The sequence below is a fragment of the Rhinolophus sinicus genome, chromosome 6, assembly GCF_057876585.1.
Source record: "Rhinolophus sinicus isolate RSI-liver-muscle chromosome 6, RSI-T2T, whole genome shotgun sequence".
Classification (NCBI taxonomy): Eukaryota; Metazoa; Chordata; class Mammalia; order Chiroptera; family Rhinolophidae; genus Rhinolophus; species Rhinolophus sinicus.
Genome location: NC_142506.1, coordinates 5,925,908 through 5,946,405, shown reverse-complemented (window position 1 = coordinate 5,946,405; position 20,498 = coordinate 5,925,908).

Here is a 20,498-nt window from a genome sequence, read left to right as displayed (position 1 = left end):
TCTAGTTCCCAGAACTTGTAAGGAGCAGGAACCTTTCCACCCTTAGCTGTCCTCTGCTGTCTCGTTTTTTGCTTAATGACTGACTGCCCCTGTGTTTTTAACCCACAATGCATATTAGAATCGCTAGCCAGCCGAACTTTCTTTAAAAAGGTGCGCGCCTGGGCCCACTCTCAGGCCAGTTTACACAGAACCTCAGGGAGTGCAGACCAGGCATTGGGGTGTTTTCAAAGCTTTCCAGGTAGGTCTAATGTGCAGCTCTGGTGTGAACCACTGCACTGGAGGAACGTCATTGTATAGTAAAGAAGTGTCATTGTCCCCAGGCCTGGACCTTGTCATTGTCCCCAGACACCCTGCCCAACCTTGTATTTGCAGGCTGAGGTGTCCCTCCTCCCCCCTCCTTCTTCTGACTGGTTATGAACCTTTCCGTGCTTTGCTCAAAGCAGGGAACCTGGCCCTCCTCTGTGCATCCCATTTGCCTCCTTAGGCCCTGATGTTTACTTATTCTGTCATTCCACAAATAGTTATTGAGCTGCTGCTCCGAGTCAGGTTTCATGCTCAGCCACTGGGGAAAGGACTGAAAAGGCCAAGTCCTTTCCCTCAGGGGCACAGTCTAGCAGCCCTAAGTCTCAATTACCCCATCCAAAGGAGAAGGGTCAGGTGAGCTCATTCATTCCGTAACTGGATGGAGCACCTACTATGTGCAGGCACCATGCCAGACATGGGGATATGCTAATGACCAAAAGTGTGCCTCCTCCAGAGCCGCTCTGTTTTCTGTTGTCTGAAGGCCCTCCCAGATCTAGCAATCTGTATGACAAATGTCTTTTACCCTACTCATATACAGCCATTTCCCTTACCTCTACTGTTTTGGTTTTCAACAAATATTTATTGAACACCTGTGGTGTGCCACCTGCCAAAGATTTAGAGGGTCAAGTTCAAAAGCATGGAGGAGGCTGCTTGCTCCTTCAGTAACAAATGCAAACCCTATTGCGGGGGCAGGAGAAGGGCATTTTGCTTGGCAAGGCCGCTTCCTGCCCCCTTGAGGATGTCTTTGGGGGAGCCCAGACCTGCAGTCAGAGGCCCCAAAGTGGCCCGGTGGGAGGCTGGCTTTGTGCTTAGGGACCCTGAATTTCCAGAAGATGATGAACAGAAATAAATTAGGGGGCAGGGAGGGAAGGCGCCACAGGCACGGGGGGAGAAAAGAAGAACTGGTATGGTGGAGAATTTTCTCAGTGCAGCGACGACGCTCTAAAACCAGGGTGAAAGGAGATCCTTGCAAAGTCCAAATCAGCTTGGTGAAGTTCTGAGAAAGGTGCCACTGGATCTCATATTCCCTCTATCCTAGGTCCCGCAGAGCCGATCATTGTTGCAACGGAGTGTTTTTTCCACTGAGCCTCAGATGCAGCCGTTTTTGTGTGTTTACCGAAGGTGGCCACACTCTAGGAAAGACTGACTTTGGTGCGGACCTGGACGCACACACAGTGGAGGCTGCTCAATGTACGGAGTGGCTCCCCAGGAACTGATTGCTGCCCATACCTCCAGGTCCCCTCTGGCCAGGCCAGCTGCGGCAGCAGAAGCTCTTGGAACCAAATGCGGGTGCAATTGCACTGAGCTGTTCAAATGATTTCTTTCTCACTGGTCAGCAATAGAATTACACTGCTTTGTAAATGCACACATGCTGCAAACCCATCACAGGATGAGACTGGATTTTCCAGACTAACATCCCCTGGAAATTTCTATTTAGCAACACCTTAAACTTTATCTTAGACTATTTGAACGGAAAGAACCGTAGGGATCATCTATTCCTAACCCTATTTCTTGGAGTGTGTAGTTACTCGGGGTTGAGAGAGACCCAAGTGGCAGCTGGAGTTCAAGCAGAAGAACACCTGATTTCAGCACTTGGAGCTGTGCTGCTTTAGGCAGTTACCCTGCCTCTCTGTGCATCCATCTCCTCCACACACACATGGAGGAAACAGGAGAGAGGAGCCATAGGATAGTTCGACCACAATTTATGAGCCCACTGCTGCAGTGCCATATTCTGCTTCCTCCTATTAAGATGAGAAAGTGTCCCTGAAAAACCAGCATCTCCCAGCTCCAGGTCTGGGCTCCCCCTCAATCCCCTCACTGCTCCCTCTCTTCTGGATCATTCTAATCAACAAGTACACATCTGCTGCAATCCATGACCCCCCCCCCCCCAGACCAATCCTGTCTCGATCTGCAGTCCCACTCCAGTCACTATAGTCCAATTTCTCACACCCTTTCATCCCCGGACTTCTCTAAATAAGTGTCTATGCACATGGTCTCCATTTTCTTATCTCCCCTTACTGTTATTTTTTTCAGTGTTTAATTTATCAACTTCCCCATGGACCTGGCCAAATAATTCCACTAGCTGGTTAGGAAAAACAGTAGCCTTCGCACCCTACTTTTCTCAAGTCTCCCTTCCCATCATCATCACCATCGTCGACATCATTATATCCCATCTCCCCTGATATCTTGCACAGTATCTGATACATACACATACTGTGTAAATATTGGTTGAACAAGTGCTTCTCTTTGACCTCTCCCAACGTTATGCAGCCTTGCTCGGACACTCTTGGGAGGGAAGGGCTCCTTCTTGCTTCAGGAGCCCTAGTGGAAGGACCTCCATCTGTGGACCTGTGTAAATTCTCCCCGTCCTCTGAGAGCATGACTGACCTATATAATACCTAGTTGTGAGCAGTGGGGAAAACTACGAAAGGAAAGCAGTTCCAAAAGTGGTTAGACGTTAGCTTATGTTCAAGGTACAGAATAAATCCTTCACTTGGGAACATAAATGAAGAGGTGTATACTTTGCCCCGTAGAAAATCAGTTTCTCTTCGCTGCTGGTGTGTCATAACTTGTCAGGGCTGCTGTAACAAATTACCACAAACTGGGTGGCTTCAAACAAAACAAATGTGTTGTTTCCCGTCCTGCAGGCCAGAAGTAAGAGACCAAGGTGTGGCCTGGGCCCTGATCCCTTTGAAGACTCTAGGGGAGAATCCTTCCTGCCACTTCCCAGCCTCTGGTGGCTGCTGGCCATGCTCAGCCTTCCTTGGCTGTGGCTGCGTCCCTCCTGTCTCTATCTGTCCTCACATGGCTTCCTCTCCTGTGTCTCTGTGTCCGTATCTCTCCTCTACTCATAAGGACATCGATCCTGTTGGATTAAGGCGCCTCGCCTAAGCCGGTGTGACCTCATGTTAACCAAACTAATTACATTTGCAAAGACCCCATTTCTAAATAAGATCAGGTTCTGAGGTTCTGGGTGGAAATGAATTTTGGAAGGACAAGATTCAACCCAGTACATGCTGAATCTGTATTTAACAAATATTTGTAGCATATTGGCAGCAATGATGACACAGCTCTTGCCCGGCCCTGGCTTTTTAGCTGCCCCACTTTTGTCATCGGCCCTCTCCAATTCCCTTCATCCCGTGCCTGGCTGTCATCTTGAACCACCTCAATCCTAGGTCCTGCCTGACTAAACCTTCCGTTGCTCCTGTTGCCTGCCAAGGTCACCAACCCCTTCCAGCACGGCAATGAACATGGCCCCGCACATGTCCAGACTTCTGTCGCCTCTTCCCGCCCATCCCTGGGTTACTCACTGCTTTCCCTGGAATATACCCCTCACGTCTTCACCTCTGAATCTTTGACCACACTGTTTTCTCCTTCTAGAAAGACCCCCCCCCCCCAATGGAGATGTCACTCATTTGGGGAAAACACGTGGGTTGTTCACCACCCATTTCAGCTATTCCACTTCTGGCCCCTCCCTCTCTGAATTAGGTGTATCCTTGTGACCTGCATTGTCAATGGAGAGTGGAAGTGACTTGTGTCACTTCCGGATGGAAGTGTGTGATTCACCCCACGTGCCTTACGCTCTCTTTACTCCTGCCACAGCTACGAGATACACTCCAGATGGTGGGGGCTCCATCCCCTGGGGCCTGGAGGGAGGAAATATGGAGCAGAGCCCCCAGCTGACCCCAAATGGACATGTGACGTGGGGAAGAAATAAACCCTGCTGCCATGTGCCACTAGGATTCTCAGGGGTTTTGTCACGGCAGCCTGACTCAGCCCATCCTGACTGACTCACCATCCTCCGAGGCCATGCCAGATGTCACCTCCTTTGGTAAACCTCCCTGTTCTTCTCCATCTAGATTCACTTCTTTTTTGATTCAATAACTAATTGTCGAGCATTTACAATCAGGCACTGTGCGAGATGTTAGGGATACAGGGATGAATAGAAAATGGCACAACTAAGTAATTACAAAAATTGTTGCAAATGTTCGGTAAGAAGATAGGGTCTTAGAGGGCTCTATGACCCAAGAGTCTCACCTACACTCGATGGTCTGGAAAAGGCCTCCTGAAAAAGGGATATTTGAAGCAGGTAGCCATTAGATTAGGCATGGGGGAATACAGCCTTACTACCTTCTCATCCCCAGAGCATGGCATGTTTTCTTTTCTATTTGTTAGTTAGGACGCATAAATATAATTTCAGATGGCTTAAGCAATAAAAGGCAGGGCATACCTATTGGCTCATGAAGCAGTAAAGCAGAAGCACTGGTTTCAGGCATAGCTGGATCCAGGGCCCGATGTCGCCAGGCCTCTGTCTCTCTAGCTCTCAGTATTTCCCAGATCGGTTTTACTCCATGTTGGCTTTGTTCTCAGGTGGGTCCTTGCTAGTTGAAACCAGAAGGCTGTCAGGTAATTTTAGGTCCATTAGTTAGAGAGCTCCTCATCTCTGGGGAGGGCAGAACCCTGGGACATTTCCCTCATGTTCTCTGAGAGGGCCTGGGAGCTTTGAGGATCCAGCATGCATGCTTGTCCACTACTCATCCTGAAATCGCTGGCCCCTCAGGCTCCACCTACCTTCCCTGGCTTGACTGGCTGTCTCCTCCAGCACCACATCAACTTCACCTTCCAGCTGAACCTGCTACCTGCCCCGCCCAGTCATGCCAGGCAGCTTCACACCTTTGTGACTTTGCAGGTACTTCTGCAGGGCAGAGCTCCCTGCAAAGGGAGGGGGGGAGGGGACAGAGGTGGGCAGGGGAGAAGCCACTCCTCTGTCTTGCACAAGGCAGGCAAGACTTCAGTGATGTCTGCTAATTGAATGGAAGGAAGGAGAAAGAATGGGAAGGAAGGACAAATATTTGAATGTATGCACAGACAGTGGCTTAAAACTGTCATCACTCATCTAGGTTGAGGAGATAGGATGGTTCTTTAGCATTTTCTAAGATTTAATCTGCTCCTTTTGCCTCCCGAGGCTGCACTGACCTTACCCATGATGGTGCTCACTGACTTTCAGAGCCAACGATTGTCTTTGTGGGTAGAGAAGTTAGACTTGAGCCTGAGTAGCTCTCCCCTACGGCTCTTGACTGATGGTTTCCAGTCCACCATCACCTGAGGCCAGGCTGAAGAAACGCAAAAGAATTTTGTAGCAATCATGAAATGTAGGTCTCAACCAGGTTATAGAAGGACCATCACATGACTTTGCATTTCTTATGTTAAATTAAATCTCTGTCAGCCCTCTTTGCTGGAGCTGGTGGTAAATTCCATAAATTGAAAGTCAAGGTGTGAATGTCAATAAATTATCCTGCTCAATGTTATGACAGTTAGGAAGGCAAGGCCACTGCCTTATTTATTTTTTCACTCGCCTGCTTTCTGAAGCTAAACCAAAGTGACTCTTAAGTTCACCCTTTGCTAAGCGTCTCCTAAACCACAGCTCAGCGGCAGCACTGATTCTCAGGGGCCTGTTGCTCCCTCTTTCTGGACACAGACTGAAATTTTCACCCCACACAAGCATTCTAGCAATGTGTGCCTTTGACCACTGCCAGGATCCAATGCAGGAGGAGAGGGTTCTACAGTTGACTCCCACTCGAGGGGACACGATGCAAGCATTCATCCTGTGAATTACGAGGAATGAGACAACAGATGTGTGTATGTACAGGGAAGCGTGGGCTGAACAGGAGGAGTTAATGCTATTTTCAAGGTCCAAGACAGATCAAGGCATAGCTGCCCTGTTCCTAAACAAAGAAGAGAGGGGTGGGAGAGGAAAACAGCAAGTCCTTTCTTAAAACCTGACCAGGTTCAATTTGCTGCCCCAGCAGGTGGACAGGCTGGTACATAACACTCTTTCATGCCAATGCAGAGCATAAAGACTTTGCAGAGGGAGGTCCCACCTGTTCTGTGCGCAGTGCTGGTGCTTTTAGACCCATTTCACAGATCAGGAAACTGAAGCCCAAACTATCTAGTAGCACAAAGCAATCAAACTCTTGACCCAGGGCTGGAAAGCTGGCCCCATCACCTGCAGACTGCATCATTGCTGGACAGGATGCTGGCGACGTGAGCAGGCCATTGCACCTTATGGAAACTTCTAGATAACTACTATCTTCAAGGAGGAGGAATTACAACCAGGGAGTGTCAAGAGAAGAGAAAACATGGCTGCCACAGTCCCAGCAGGCCTACCAGGTGACGCCGGGGACAGGGCCCCAGAATCACACCTGGGGCGGAGTGGATTCTCAGTCTCCCAGTCTGCCTAAAACAAACAGACCATCCCTGGTTTATATCAGGTTGAAAGGTATAGTTGTCCCGGTAGATGGTGACTTTACTTTTAGTGTAATTTAGCATCTGTGGGCCCTGGTGGAATCCTGAACATATTATAAACTAGGAAATGCTATAGAAATGGTCGTTACTCTCATAATAAAAAAATAAAAAATGTTTCAGAAATAAATGTCCCATATAGAACTATGAGAAAATTCAGAAACACACTCACTGCATAGATACATATGTACATCCAAGAAAATAAATCACACAATATTGAAATAAAACCAACCACCACCCAAAAATAATTTCTGTTCATATTTGATACTTGTCCTTCGTGACACTTTTCTATGGGTATGCGTGTATGCATGGGTGTGTACATATCTATTTTAAAAAATTATGATAGCATTTATTATAGGTGTGAATAGTATTTTGATGCCACCAATTAAAAATGCTCTCATACTATACTAACTTTTTATAACCTGCTTTTTTTTCCCCACATAACCATACATCTTTGCATTTGGGAAAAAAAAAATCTGTCACAGATTTTTTTTTCACTTTTCGTATTATAAAATACAACATACATACACTAGAACATGCATCAAATGTAAGAGTGTGATGTAATAAAATAATTATAAAATGAACACCCAAGAATCTAGCACTAGGCTGGGGCAAGGTGGGGAACGTGGCCACCCATGGAAAATCTTCCCACTACTACCACCACCTACGAGGGTATGAGAGCATTCCTAATGACACGTGACATTTATTCCAATACATGGATGGACCACACTTCATGTAACGTGTCTCAGACGGTTGGATGTTCTAAGTGATTCCAATTTTCTGCTGCAGTCAATATCCCTACACTTATCTTGGTATAATTTTCCAATAACTTCTTTGGGTAAAGCCACAGAACAAAATCGCTGGGCCAAAGGGCATACATATTTTAAAATGTTTGATACATTGTTACAAACTGCATTCCAACCGGCAAGAGGAGAGTTGGGTCCCACCAGTGGCGTGACAGTGAGTCCCCTTTCTGCAATGTTTGCCCATCTGACAGGTGAAAGCCGATATCTCACTGTTGTCTCAACGCATTTACTTTGTCTTGATGTCATTGTTCGCTGGTGAGGCTAAATGACACTATTTATTTATGTATTTACACTTGGCCTCTGAGGATTAGAAGTGAAAGATCCCATTGTCAGACTAGATCATCTCAAGAACTTGTTTCTCCATAAGAGATAAAAATCCCACCTCAGCCCTCTTCTCTTTCACTCCACATCTGGAGCCATTTTTTGGCTCCCAGACTTGAAGCCAAGCTTGGAACGGTTACTTCAGGCAAAGTCCTTGGTTCTGCTAACTAGGAGCTGTGGGAACCTGGCTGCCACCCCCCTCTCTGAGCCTCAGGCTTCTCAGCGGGCAAGGGCTTAGCAAATGAGAAAATAATGAAAGCGAAAGAGAATCCTGAACTCTATTTTTAATAACTATTTATTGAACACCTATTATGTGCCAGGTACTGTACTAGACACTTCACGCATTTTATGTCTAGTTTTTATAACAACTCTGCCAAGCAAGTATTATAATCCTCGTTTTATCCATGAGGAAACTGAGGCTCAGCGAAGTGAGGAGACTGGGCCAAGCTGGGAAGACTGACCAGTTGGGCTGACTCCCAAGACCTGTTGTCTGTGGAGGACCCAGCACCACCAGCAGCTCTGTTGGGGGACATGGAACAACTGTGATGAGGAAATGGCGCGTGGGAAACACTACGGCCCAGTATGGGAATTTTCCTGGAGAACTGCGTTCTTCTCCCTCCATGGTGCCATTGCAGTTGTCACACACACACATCCAGGATCGGGGCACTGCTCCTTGCCAGAGGACCTTCCCCATGACTCAGGGCTCATTTTAGCCAAGGTCCCCAAGAAAAGGACGACGCCATCCCTCCTTCAGCACCCCTCCTTTTCTCTGCCCCTGCTCTCACCACCACCCACATCTCCTTCTCTTTTCTGAGCTCTACTTGTCTAGGCGGTCCTCCCCTATGGACACTCAGGATGTCTAACCCGAGGGTTCTTAGGAGAGAATGAGTGGAAAGGGCTGTCAATGACTGAATGTCTGTTCTATGTCAGGTCTTTACATACATTTTCTCATGCAATTAGTCCAACTGCAAAGAAGTTATTAAGTCTCCATTTGCCAGTGGGGAAGCTAAGCCTCAGGCAAGTAAAATCATGGACCAGGATTCATGGCTGATGGAAATAGCTAATAGCTATTTAGTACATAGACACTAGGGTCTCTTGTGAACCATTTGCATGTGATAATCAAAACCTTTACCACATCTCCAAGACGTACCATAGGATACTGCTTTTAGCATCTCTACTTTATAAATGGAAACACCAAGGCAGAAAAAAAATAATTTGCACAAGATGGCCCAGCTGGTAAGTGGTAAAGATGGGATTCCCACCGAGGAAGCTAACTTGGCTTCCAAGTTTGTCCCCAGCCACCATGTCTGGATGGCCCCAAACCCACATCCTTTCTCCTAAAATACCAAGTAACTTCTAAATGCAAGGGGCTCTAAAGACATTCTTTTGTGTAATGGTGGGGAGATGCTTGGAGCTGGCGCTCTCTCCCCTTGGAGGTCCCTGACAATCAGAGAGAGAATACCCAGGCCCTAGGTCCCAGGTCTTGTGACAGTGGAGCCAGTCTTAACACAATCCTTTCCTCAAAGGGAAAATGGGCGTTGCTGGTGATGTCACCTCCTCCTGCCCCTCTGGGGGCAGTGGGGCTGTATTGTCTGAAAGAGCAATAATATGTTTAATCATTAAGTAACTGTAGCAGACTTCCTGTGGCTGATTATTCATAGATGCTGGGGAAGGTGTGTCCGAAAGTGACAGGCAAGTGATTTGGGATGCCAGGCTGGCAGCCTGGCATGGTCTTCTGATTTCTGGAGTCACCTGGATGATTCAGATTCTAGATTGTCTCCCTTGACTCATCCCCTGGCTGAGGGCGTGGCTTCTGACCTCTGGGCCACCCCAGTCCCAAGGCAAATTGTCACCTTGCTTCCCTCTGGGCTCTTCATTTACATCATCTGTTCCCAGGCTGGTGCAGGAGCTGAAGCTTGTAGTGAGACTGGCTTTAAATCCCAGCAGACCTTGGCCAAATGGTCTCTTGGAACCTTAGTTTCCTCATCTTTGAAATGGGGATGACGACATCTAAGTCCTCGTGAGGACTGACAGAGATGATCACAGAGCAAACACCAGTAAGCCATCACCATTCGGATTAGTTATTCCAAGGCTGCCATACTGGAATCTGGTGGCCACAGGGCTTGACGGCCTCTGTGCCTTTGCACACACTGTTCCCTTTGCTGTGAATGTGTTTTCCTGGCCTCTCACTCTCTTCTCCCCATGGCGCATGACAGGTCTTTGAGAAAATATCATTTACTGCAATATTAAATCTTGGGATTCTTCTCTTTATTTCCTCAGCAGGGCTCCAGGAAACAAACTTTGCTGTTGTGAGTCCTCTCGACCCAGGGGTGGGGTTACTGGGCGCAAAGCAAGACACAGCCCTTGCTGGCTTTTGTGTTGGTAAAGGCTAAAGCATGAAAGACTTGGTGCCAAGAACACAGGAGGGAAAGGAAAAAGCTTGAAGGTGGAAAAAGGAAGATGACTCTGCCTGGGGTGGGGCAGGGTCTAGATTAACTAACATGGGACAGTTCCCCAGGGAATAGGGAAACCGACTTGCTCCACTCTGCCTGACAACAGGGAACGGCCTGCCTTGGTTTTCAGGGACAGCAGTAATGATCCCCAAAAGTCAACATGGAAGAAGAGGCATAGAAAAAGCAACTTTGTGCAGAGGACGGGTTCATACAAATACTTTCTGCCTGGCTTGTGTAGGGACTTTGTGGCCACTTTGAGGCACGCTTATGGGTCCCTCCTTCTGGGGCCTTCCAGGTAAAGTGCCATCTGCGGTGCAGTGTCTGACCCCTTTGCCCATGTTCCCCCGTGATGCCCCGAAGAAGGTTTTCTGGGATGGCAATGTCACCTTGGCACTGTAGCTCCTGTTTGTAGGTCTGTCACTTCTCTTTGTGTGCTCACTCTTTGAAAAAAGTCTCCTGGTCACCAGTGTGCCCTGGTACCCGGGGCCTGGCTGGCACACAGTAGACATGTATAAAGGTTGATCAGATGGGTGGATACATGGCTGGCTGGCTTTGACCTCGGACATAACTGGGTTTAACCTTCATCGTCCCCAGGAAGTCTTTGTCCACTATGACCCCTGACTCTGGGCAGAGTCGTATGTATTTAAGAGCTAGCGGGCTCTCAGTAGTGATACAAGATTTCTCCCTTGCTTTCTTAAGTTCACAGAACTGACTTTGGTGATACAGACAGAGAAGGGCTGAGAGATCAGGGACCAGAAAATGGGGAGGGGAGGGCCCGAGAGCAGAGGAGGGCTGACACTCAATAGACAGAAGAGAAAGAGAAAGACCAATGTGGGCGGGGCATTTAGGGTGGACAAGCCTGTCTGTCTGCCCCGCGCACGTGCCGGGAGCTGTTCTCATGGGCGGTCCAGCTGGACTGGAGTCTCCCCTCTTCCATGACATCTCCACCCTGCCCACGCTTGCCCGCGTGCTCAGTCACGTCCTCCTCGTCGGCCACGTCCACCACGAACACTGTGTCAGCCTCCCAAGATGCAGGTAAGCCTCTGGCCCAGGCCCAGGTCTGTCTGGTAAGATGAGTCTGCTGGGCGGAAGTGGCTGTGTCACTGCCCCTCCCCTCCAAGTAAAGAAATCCCCCATTTTCACACCCAATTTGTCTTTAAGCATTTCCAATTAGACATATTAGAGAGGTGTTAATTGAAAACAAAATTTTATGGCATTTCAGTCCTGCCTTCTCCTAAGAAACATTTGAAACAGCATTCATTCGTTCATTCATTCATCATTCATTTACCTATTTGTCCAACAACATTCCCTCCTCTGAGCAGAGAATTCTACTCTTCCACTGGATACTGGAGGTCGGGGGATGGGTCAAGCACCTCTGCCTTTGAGGTCTGGTGGGGCAGGTGGACAAGTTGCAACCATCATAATTACAGCTTGCCCTCACTGAGTGCTAATTGTGGGCCAGACCTTGTTCTAAGTGCTTTTTTATTTGAAGCCTGAGAACGTTCCTATGAGGGAGATACCATTAGAGCCCCAATTTCATAAATGAGGAAAATGGGCACAGAGAGTGTTGCCTTACAGCTGCCAAACCGTTTGTTCCCCCGCGTTCTTCCCAGGATTTCACAGGGAGTGCCTCAGCAAACTGAGGCCCGATGGAATTATATGGGTCCCTCCCCTTCAAAGGATTCCTTGGAGATGTGCCTGTGTATGAAGGCAAAGTTCAGGCTGGAACACAATGGGAACTTTCGGAGAGACAGCCAGCAGGCTACGTAACACACAGATCTTGAGATTAACAATCATTACCTCTTTAGAAGCTTACCAATAAAAACTACACGTTGGCCCGATTCGGGGTTCAGTCCCTGAGACTGTCCCCCTTGGCCCTGCTTGCACTCTATTACTGGCTACTGTCTTTTCTTAACCCTGCGCCGCCCTTCTCCCTCCCCACAACCCACGTGGTGCTGGACGCGACAGAGTTTAAGTGACAAAATATCACACAGCTTGTATTAGTTTGCCGCAACAAAGTACTACAGACAGGACGGCTTAAACAACAGACATTGACTTTCTCAGTTCTGGAGGCTAGAAGTCCAAGATCAAGATGTTGATAGGGTCAGTTTCTTCTAAGGCTACTCTTCCTGGCTTGACGATATCTGTCCTCTCCCCGTGTCCGTGCGTCTGTGGGTCCATGTCCGAATCTCTTCTCATAAGGACACCAGTCATATTGGATTAGAACCCACTGGAATGACCACATTTTACCTTAATTACCTCTTTAAAGAACCTGTCTCCAAATACAGTCACATCCGAGGTCCTGGGGTTAGGAATTCAACGTCAAAATTGTGGAGACAGTGGCAGTCGGGATTTGAACCCAGGCAGACGGCTCCAGCGCCCATGTGCTTAAGCTATGTGCTGCGTCTCGCTGAGAACTATCCTGGTATCCCCTGCTCTGCCTAACCTCCAACCTTGGGTTAGGGGATCTCTGTAGCTCCGTCAGCCACTGTGACAATCCTCCTCTAGGCACAGCTGGAAGTGAAAGATACGTTGATATGTGGATCCCATATTCAGGTACCCAGAACTGAGCATAGAAGACAAAGGGCTCAACCCACGTTATTTCTAGTCCAACAATTCTGCAAGCTAGGCACGAGCATGCCCATGTTACAGATTAGAAAGCTGGGTTTCTGAGAGTTTAACTTTTTACTCAACTCCTGGACTTAAGTGGCTTTAGGTGGCAGAGCTGGCGTCTTCCATTCAGCCACATTGTGTTCCCAGGAGGCAAAGGGGTGGGCCATTTAACTAGATAATTACAGAAGCTTTCTCTGCCCAGTTATCCAGCCAACCTCCCTGGCCTCCATTTGGCTTTACCTCTGGGACACAGCCTTGTTTTTCACCACAGACAGCTGGGTGGTTCTTCCAGTGGTTGGGAAATGCCTTTGCAAGTGTTTTTCCCACACAAGTCAGCTTGGGCCCAGAGCACGTTCTTCACGCACTTGTCTTTAGAGAGTCATTTCTCTGCTGGCAGAGGCAGGGCTGGATGCTGACTCGGGGCTGCCTGCGTACTCTGGGATTGCTTATTCTAGCAGAACCGGGAGTGTTAATACCTGTGTTCTCTGCCCCAGCTCCTTGCCCTAAGCAGGTACATCATGGGAGCACAGGAGACTCCCCTCCCCTCCCATTTACACCCCTTCCTCTTCTTATTGCCTTTGTGTTACTTATGCAAATGTTTCAGTGTTAAGTAACTGAAGAGGGAATACATTCTAATAGCTTAGAAATAAGCACTATAAAAAGGTACGCATGACAATTTCTGATTTCCACTCCTGTCCCCCATCCATAAGCAGGATCCATGAGTTCCCTACTCCCCACCATAAGGACCACATTTATCACCTCTGTGCATGTCCTTCCTGAGATTCCTAGAGAACATACACACATATATGAACATACGTGCTTATCGCCGCCACTTCTATTATGTGCAAGTTAGCATATTATATACATTACTTTGCACCTTGTTTATTTCAAGTAACAATATATCCCGAAACTCTTTCCTTACAACCCATAAAGAAGGTCCTCCTTCTTTTGGACATTGCATATATTCCATTGAATGGATTACTAGATTATTTGATTAGTTTTCACTTGATAGATATTAGGTACATTTCCAACTTTTTACTACAATGATGCAGTAATATATGGCATTTAGTAACTGAGCAAATTTATTAGTTGGATAAATATTCAGAAGTGGGGTGACTGATTCAAAGGAAATATGCTTTTATAACTTTGCTAGTATTGCCAAATTGATCTCTATAATTTTGTAACAAGTTACACTCTTACTAGCAATGAACCAGTTTTCACTCAACGTCACTTACAGAATGTATTGTTAACGTTTAAATCGTTTTTTATCAATCTGATGAGCGAAAAATGGTATCTCAGATTGTTTTAATTTGATTATCTCTTATGCAGGTACCATGTTTCCCCGAAAATAAGACCTAGCCAGACCACCAGCTCTAATGCATCTTTTGGAGCAAAAATTAGTATAAGACCTGGTATTATATTATATTGTATTACATTATATAAAACCAGGTCTTATATTCCATTAAAATAAGACGAGGTCTTATATTAATTTTTGCTCCAAAAGACTCATTAGAGCTGATGGTCCATCTAGGTCTTATTTTGGGGCAACACGGTAGATGTAGATGCCATATCTGAGTCTCCATCAAACTGGTTATCACCTTTCATCTGCCCTGCCCTAGTGATTCCTGAGACCACGCCCCACCCAACTTTTGGGTACACCCAAGCCATTTCCAGTGGATTTTCCATACAAACAACCTCTCTTAGTTCATGCTGCGGACTTTCATAAAATCTCTCAAAGGATCACAAAACCCAAACAAACAGCATCTGGCTTGGTGTGTATCCTACCTCTCCTGAGCAGCTCTAAGCCTGGCACAAGTGACAGCCATGCTGGGTTTGCAGGTTGGACTCTTGAGGCACCTCTAAGCCCAGTGCAGGTGGTGGCCATCTGCAGATTGCTTTGTGGCTCATACCAGGTGGCCCCAGGCAGAGCACAGGCTGCAATTAAACTTGGCCTGCAGTGAGTCTCCTCCCAGGAGGCCCCAGGGCTGGCATGCTTGGTGGACAGCTTTAGACCAAGCCAGAGCATCACCCGGCCACCTTCAAGGATGACACACCCAAAGGACAGACTGGGCAGGCACAAGAGCCCCACTAAATCGAACCCTGCTCTGCAGTGTCAGCCCTTCTACCTCAACTCCTCCACTGTAGTGATGGCCAATCCTCACAACCAATCAGCCTGAGGGTCAATCCCTCCCATTGATGTGCAAACAGCAACCAAGATACAACTACAACAGGAGGGTACACACAACTCATACAGGGAACATGCCTGGAGCACCCAGCTCTGGGGACCAGAGAGACCGCACCAATGGGTCTCACAGCACACCTACTACATAAGGCCAATCTACTAAGATTGGGAGGCATAGCAGTCCTACCTAATACACGGAAACAAATGCAGAGAGGTAGCCAAAAGGGGAGACACAGAAACATCTCCCAAATAAAAGAACAGAGCAAAGCTCCAGAAAAAGAACTAAACAAAATGGAGTCAAGTAATCTACCTGAGACAGAGTTCCAAACACTGGTTATTAGGATGTTCAGTGACCTCAGGGAGAACTTCAACAAAGAGATGGGAAACATAGAAATGGAGATAGAAAAATATAAAAAAGAACCAGTCAGAAAAAAAGACTACAATAACTGAAATGAAGACTACATTAGAGGGAATCAACAGTAGATTAGATGAAGCAGAGGACTGAACCAGCAATTTAGAAGATAAGGTAGCAGGAAACACACAATGAGAGCAGCAAAAAGAAAAACAAGAATCAAAAAAAGTAAGAGTTTAAGGGACAACATCAAATGTAACAATATTCGCATCATAGGGGCACCAGAAGAAGAAAGAGCAAGGAATTGAAAACCTATTTGAAAAAATAATGCTGGAGAACTTCCCTAACCTGGTAAAGGAAACAGACATACAAGCCCAGGAAGTGCAGAGAGTCCCAAACAAGATGAACCCAAACAGGCCCACACCAAGACACCTCATAATTACAATGCCAAGGCTAAAGACAAAGAGAGAATCTTAAAAGCAGCAAGAGAAAAGCAGTTAGTTACCTACAAGGGAACTCCCATAAGATTGTCAGCTGATTTCTGAACAGAAACTGCAGGCCAGAAGGGATTGGCAGGAAATATTCAAAGTGATAAAAAGCAAGGACCTATGTGTAACCAAGATTACTCTATTCAGCAAAGCTATCATTTAGAATGATAGAAAGGACAGATAAAGAGCTTTCCAGACAAGAAAAAGCTAAAGGAGTTCATCATCACCAAACCAGTATTACAAGGAATCTTAGAGGGACTTCTTTAAGAAGAAAAAGAAAACAAAGAAGATAAAAAATGTGCATAATAAAATGGCAATAACTACACACATCTGTTAAAAATTACTTTAAGTGTGAATAGATAAAATGTTCCAATCAAAAGAAAGGGTGGCTCAATGGATAAGAAAACAAGACGCTTACATATGCTGCCTACAAGAGACTCACTTCAGATTGAAAACCACACATAGACTAAAAGTAAAGGGATGGGAAAAAGATATTTTATGAACATGGAAAAAAATACAACAACAACAAAAACGTTGAGGTAGCCATACTTATACCAGACAAAATAGACTTTAAAGCAAAGGCTATATAACAAGAGACAAAGAAGGACCCAGTGATTCCATTTCTGAGTATCCAAAGAAACCCAAAACGCCACTTCGCGGGGCTGTGTGTATCCATATGTTCATGGCAGCATTGTTTACAATGGCCGAGGTGTGGAGGCAGCCTGGGTGACTGTCGATGGAAGAATGGATAAAGAGGAGGTGGTACATATGTACAGTGGAATATTGCTCAGCCAGAGAAGGGAATGGGTTCTTGCCATCTCTGGTGTGAATGGACCTGAAGTGTAGTGTGCTGAGTGGAGTATGTCAGATAGTAAAGATGCAATGTGATTTCGCTTATATGTAGAATCTAAAGAACAAAATGAACAAAACAGAAACAAACTCATAGATACAGAGAACATTTTGATAGTTGCCAGATGGGAGGTGGGTTGGGGGTGAGTGAGAAAGGGACAGGGTCTAAACAGTTACAATTGCTGGATATGTATGTTGTCTTTTCATTTACAGGTTTTCCTATAAGTCCCACCTGCTCCCTTATTTATCTTTCACGAAATTTATTTCTTGAATAAACTAGGTCACCTTCCTTGTAGACTTCTTACTGTCTAGATTTTGATGATTTAATGTCTGAGTGTCATTTAACATGTCCTTATAGCCCCTATATTTTCTCATTTTCTGTATTTGTTGATAGATCTAAAGGCTACATCACATTCAAGTTTTGTGTTTTTGTTGCCAAGAATATTTGATGGATGGTGGGTGCTAGGTCAAATTTGGAAGTTGAGCAATGTGGTCTCTTATGCTTCTTTAAATTTTCTTTCTTCATGTGGCTCTTTCCTATTTATCATTTTCTATTTATTTAAACTTTTTTCCCTTTTCTTAAGCAGGTTGATGGTAATATAATTTTTCAAATAAATACATTTTGGCTTCATCTATCAGTTTGATTTCTGCTTTTACCTTTAAAATTACTTCCCTCTAGACATGCATTTTAATGTTCTTTCCCCAACTTTGTGTAGAAAGTTTAATTTATTTTCTTTAATTCTAATACAGTTATGTAAGTATGAATTTTCCTCTGAGCACTATTAATCTCCACATGCTCTGATGTGGTGCTTTTATAATCATTGTTCTGCAGACGTTCTTCAATGTGGGTTTGTGTTTCCTTGTTGATCAAAGAATTGTTTAAAAGAGAAGTTTTTTTTTTTCCGGAGTTTCCAAATGGAAGGGCCTTTTTGTTTTTATATTTTATTATTCATTTTTTTAGTTTTAGTTACTGTGGTCAGAGAATGGCTTTTAATGTATTTCCATTTGAGCATTTATTCAGGTTTTATTTGTGACCCAGTATGTGCATTTTAGAAGATGTTCCAGAAACACTAGAAAAGTATATTTAGGGTTCTGCACTTGAAATATATACCAAATGTATAATAGCTTATAAACTATATTTTAATTCTTCTCTACCTTGATTTTTGGATCGATCAGACACTGAGAGTTAATGGAGGTAAATTAAGTGCACCAATGTGTTTTTGTCTAGCTCTTCTTTTAGTTCCTATAATTTATACTTTACGAATGTTGCTACTGTTATGTGTAGTCTTCAGTATATTTAACTGTTTCATTTTCATCGTTAATTGTGCCCTTTCGTTTTACAAGTGTCCACCTTTCTCCCATTTAGTTTTTTTTAACCAGAATTTGACTTTGTCCACTGTTAAGATTGTGACCACTGCTTTCTCTTAGTTGCTTTTGCCTGACATACATTGCCCAAGAAAATTTGTATGAATAACTTTGCTTTAAATATATATCTGTAATACATTGGAGTTTTCTATTGTAATCCAATCTGAGAACTATTTTCTTTAATAGAGAAGTGAAACCCATTTAATATTGATTGATACGACAAATAACATTTAGTCTTAATTTTTCATCTCATTTTATGTGAGTACATGATTTGGGGGTTATTCGTCTTTCTCTTGTTTATTTCCAAGAGTGCTTTACTTTTTAAGAAGATTAAAAAGTTAGTCTATAGCATGAGTTGCAAACATTTTGCCCCGTTTGTTTTATGTCTTTTGATTTTGCTAAGAGTTTTTATTTTGCTATGTAGAATTTTTAAAAAAATATCTATATCGTAGCATTTATCATTCAATTATTTTAAAAACATTGGATTTTGAACTATAAATAGGCCTGCCAGCTCCACTGCCCCTGGGCTAAGTGTCCTGTGAAGGGCGTGGTATGCGTAACTGAGGGTGGTCCCCATAGGGATGGAGAAAAGTGGCCAGCTAATGCTAAGACAGAATTGACATAAATCGATTGGCTGCCTGAGATGGATGAGGACGAGGGAAGAGTTAGGTTGACTCTCAGGTTTCTTGCCTGAGAGAGAATGAGCCTGCAGAAGCTATTCACAGAGACAGGAAACACTAGGAAAGGTTGGAGGTACATGATGAACCTGGCATCAGCTGAGTTGAGATGCCTGGGGGACATGGTCTTTGAAATGTCCAGTGGGCGATTGGTTACATATTTCTGGAGTAGAAGAAAAGATGTGAGCTAATCTGGAGCGATCCACGTGTTGTATATGGCATCTGAAGGCAAGACACATCTCTTCATCTTCCATTAAAAATGTATTTCCCAAGATATGGTCATGGAAGTTCTGGACGAGTGGTTCTCAACTGGGATGATTTTGCCCCCAAGGGACATTTGGTAATGTCTGGAGACACTTTTGGTTGTCACAACGAAAGGGAGGGTGCTATTGGCATCTAGTAGGTAGAAGTCAAGGACGCTGTTAAATATTCCACAGTACACAGGGCAGCTCCCACCACAAATTATCTGGTTGGAATTGTGCATGGAGTAAAGTGATCTCATTTGCAAAGCAACAGGAAGACCTCAACGACCAAGAACTCAGCCTTGCCCTGGGTACTCACCAAAGCCACAAAAGCCCCGGCTCTCCAGGCTTTGCAGAAACCACAAAGGTCCTGCTGGGAGAGCCCAGGCTTAGATCAGGTCTAGATGTATAGCCCAGCTCCTCCGCCCTGGGGAGCGTACACACTGTTTGAAGAAGCTTTGAGAGTAAATGTGCGTGTGGCTTAGAATAGCTCTGAACTAGCTGGAAAGACCAGCTTTCTTTGTGCAGAAGGATGTGTGATTTGGGCTCCAGCAAGTTGGAAACTGAAAGAGCACCTTAATGTCCTAAGTCTGTCTCCTCACTGCTCAGGGAAACACCCAGGTCTAGAGAAGGGACAAAACTTGCCCAAAACACACAGTAAGTCAGTGGAAAACCAGGATGCCAGGGGAGATTTAAAATCAGATTGAATCGTCAGAGTGTGATTTCTACTGGCCTTTTCGTTCTCACATTCATGACTTAAATCGCAGCAGCCTCTGTCAAACGGTCCTAGAGGCGTATCTTTCACTCCACTGTGGGTTCAGAGCTCTTTCTGAGTCCAAGTAGGCTGGTGAGCATTGGCTATCAGGAAGCACTCTCCTCTGCCAAACACTCGATCAGAAACGTTCCTTCACTCAAGAATTATTTACTGAGAACCTCCTTTGGTTTGGAAAATGGAAAAACAAAGGAGAAAATGCTGTCTGTGACCTTGCGCAGTTCACAGTCCGGTGATGGAGGCAAATGTGTGGGGAGAGCCTTTGCCCAGATGGTACAGAAATGCATAGGGGTTTCTAATCACCACAGAAATGTACCCCTGCACCCACCATGGTCTGGCTAGTGTGGATGACATGGAGTGCTACCCTACCCTGCATGGTTCACTCATTTACTGTACAAGAATGAATCCCCCATATGCCACCCACTTAAACATCCCCCACTGGGCATCCATGCAAGGAAAACATTTTCCTATAATGAGCTGAGCCCAGAACCCTCTTCCACTTTGCAAAGACTCTCAAAGGGGTTGTACACAGGGTTAATATTCCCTGAATTTTCTAGGAAGTGACTACCTTATAAATCGAGGGACATTGTGCTTTGCTGGCTCTGGGGTTTATTCAAGAGTCACTCACTGTTTTTGGAAAATCGCATCATTCAGAGAAATGCTTTGAGTCACCAACAAAACACACCCTAGTCTGTCTGCATTTGTAACTGTATTCGTGGTGGTTTTATTTATAGGTGTAGGCAGTCTGACTGCTTTCTCATGTTTTCCAGGA